The sequence below is a fragment of the Myotis daubentonii genome, chromosome 12 (genome assembly GCF_963259705.1).
Source record: "Myotis daubentonii chromosome 12, mMyoDau2.1, whole genome shotgun sequence".
NCBI lineage: Eukaryota > Metazoa > Chordata > Mammalia > Chiroptera > Vespertilionidae > Myotis > Myotis daubentonii.
This window is the reverse complement of record NC_081851.1, coordinates 23289368-23292712: the sequence shown is the minus strand read 5'-3', so window position 1 is coordinate 23292712 and position 3345 is coordinate 23289368.

Sequence of the window (3345 nt, the reverse complement as noted above, 5' to 3'; positions counted from 1 at the left end):
CAGACACTGGGGTTAGAATTGGAGGGTTGAGGACTGCTCCCCTGGGATTATCGGGGCAGCCTGGGAGCCCCCAGCAGGGATGCTGCATGTCCTCACTCTCTGGGTGAGAACTCCAGAGGGAAACTTGGAGTAGGACCCCACACATGGACCCAGACTAGCTACTCCCTGAGCGACAATAGGCGATACAAAGACTCTGCCCCTGTTGCCAGAAAAACAAAATAGCTCCACCTCCCATCCCATATAACACCAATGGGAAAGGCACTGTGTTCATTTAAAGACAGGATTCAGTTCATGAGGCTGAACTCAGATATTAAATTGAGCTAAATATTTTCTTTTGCTCCTCTCCCTTCTATCCATTGGTGGGGGACTCAAGAGCAAATTCATTTAGAAATAAGTAAATAAGCTACAATTATTCTGCACATTGAACATACTGAATATATTTGCTACTTTGAGCCGTACTTATCTTTATTCATACAAAACTGCAACTATATCTGACATTTCTTCTTAAAGGTTTTTCTTCCTCGCTACAATGTGCAAAGGAAATTTCTTATTATAAAAATAGTGCTATGGTTTCAGCTGTTGTGTTTCTGTGAAATAAGCTGAGCTTCTTTCACCAGATACTGAGCAGGGGTCTTGTGAAAATAGCATAAAGGCTCTTGTGAGGGGAGAACCCTTCCTAGTATCTAGTGATAAAAGTAATTCAGAATCTGTATAGATTTCTTAAACAGAAACCTTCAAAAGTCATTGCTGAATTCCCACTCAGCACTGGGGACTCTTTGGTCCTAGCACAGGCCTAGGCACCTTCTGAGAGGGAGATCCAGTACTGAAAAGGTCAGTTCTAGAAATGTCTGCAAAACATACGTTTGGCAAACGAATGAACAAAGAAGCAAAGAAACACTCATAGAGAAGATGTTCCACTCTTCTGACTTAAAGTTTGCTTTCCAAAGGAGGTTTGAAGCTTCCTACTGTTTTTTCAGCTTCTTTGGATTTTTAAAGGCAGGACCTTTGAAGCCTAATGGGAGAAAGACAAGAAAGTGCCCCCCACTTCGGGTCTGCTCACCCACAAATGGCCTCCAATGCGGGCCTGCTCACCCCCAATTGCCCACAATTACCGGCCTGCTTTCCCCCCTCTGCCTTTCCTGCTGGCCTGCTTGCCACCCAACTGACATCCTGATGGCCTGCTTGCTCCCAACTGCCCCCTACTGCCGGCCTGCTCCCCCCCACCTTTCCTGCCAGCCTGCTTGCCCCCAGCTGCCCTGTTCTCCTGGCCTAATCACCCCTAACTGCCTCTGCCTCGGCCCCACTACCATTTTGGGGGGACACCTTATATTTACATTCTGTTGGTGTCATTTTCCATCACGTGTCTGACCTCTTTGGATCTGTTTTGGGGGACAGCCTGTATTTACATTCAATGGGGACTCATTGTCCATCAGCAGCCTGCCCTCTCTATATCTTTTTGGGAAACATCCTATATTGACATCAATTGGCATCAATCTTTCTCCTGGGGCAGGGGTGGGCAAACTTTTTGACTCGAGGGGCACAATGGGTTCTCAAACAGGACCGGAGGGCCGGAACAAAAGCATGGATGGAGTGTTTGTGTGAACTAATATACATTCAAAGTAAACATCATTACATAAAAGGGTACGGTCTCTTTTTTTTTTTTAGTTTTATTCATTTCCAACGGGCCGGATCTGGCCCACGGGCCATAATTTGCCCACATCTGTCCTGGGGTCTCACCTATAGTGTGTATATGGCCGGTTTCCTGACACATAGTTTCCGGTTTACTAAGGTGCTCTCCTGGGATGGGCTTGGCCTGGGGACTGGGGCTCTATAAAGAAGTTTTCCTTTGGAGTTAATGTGCTGACAAAGAACTGGGTGTGCAAATGTGTTCTGTCTCCGAGTGCTGTGACATGTAATAATTAGCCATTGGTTCTGGAACACAAGGATGGGTTTGTAATAAAATGAGTTGGAGTAGAATTGCATGGGAAAGGCATCCAGTCAATTGGTCTCCCTCACATCAATGTTTCTCTCTCTCTTTCCCTACCTAACTCCTACTTTCCACTCTCTGTAGAAGTCATGAAAAAATATCCTAAGTTGAGGATTAACTAAGAAAGGGAGAGAGAGAGAGAGAGAGAGAGAGAGAGAGAGAGAGAGAGAGAGAGAACCATTCACCCACTGCCCTGAGATTGGATGTCTGCCTGCACAGCGCCCCCCTCCTCACTCTTTCCTGCCTTTGCCGGGGATATTCCTACTGTAGTTGGCACATTGTCTGTCCCTCCCAGGGGTTGGCAGAATGAAGCCCAAACAGGTGGCCTGGTAGGAATGTGGGCTCTGTGTCTGCCTAAGAGGAGCTGGCCAGGCACCGTCTGTCTCCACTCAGTGCTCTCTCCAGCCTGCTCTTCCCCATCCCGAAGTCACCTGACCCACTGCGGCTGCACCTCCTTCTGTATGGGGGGCACCTTCTGATTCTTTGGTCTGATCGGTTCATCTTTGGAAAGTCCTGCCTACAACCATCCCACAGCACCACTGGAGTCGTTTGAGTCTCTGTTTTTGCATTCTGGGGGTAATTTCCCACTTTGATTTAATTAAAAATAAAGCCCTGTCCTTAAAGGTTCCTGGAGGTACCATGGATTTTCCAGGAAATGGTGCTGGATTTTTTCAATGGCGGGAACATTCTGCAATACCAGGGTTTCTGGAAGGAGAGGCTTGGCCTTTACATCATAGCACATTGTAGGGATGCATTGTGGCTAGTGCCCCCCCTCCCTAGGTTTGGCCTGTGCAGAGCACACCCCTGATCCTGTAGTGAGGTGATGAACCCTGACCTCTAGGGGACAGTGTGCTGCTGGGCTGTGAGGTTGAGCATGGTTAGTGAGGGCGTTTACTGCCAGCCCATGGGCCTGGGTTCTTGAGTGGGTGGGCGGAAGGAAGGCTCTAGAGACCAGAACTTGAATCGGGCTGGATGGAGGGGACCAGCCAAGGGCAGGCACACATGAGATCTGTAGTGTCTGAGGGCATGGATGTTGTTGAGCCCGCCTCTTCCAGACTCTGGAAGTACTGAGTCTCCTTCCTTTGGGAACTGGGGTTCTAGTGGGGGACAGCCCACAAATCATGGGCAGGAGAGCTGGGACAGAAGGCGGGAGCTCGGGGGAAGGTGGAGCCAGGGCTAGTCAGTGGGTCCTTCCTGAGCAAGTCTAGGAAGGGGTGGCAGAGTCCAGGTGGAGGGGCTTCAGGGAGCAGCCAGGCCCTTTTGGGAGCTGAAGGGTGGCCCTGTGGCTGGTTTGAACAACAGGATCAGAAGGTGGGGTCCTGGCTGGGCTGTGGGTGCTCGGTGAGGACTTCACTTTC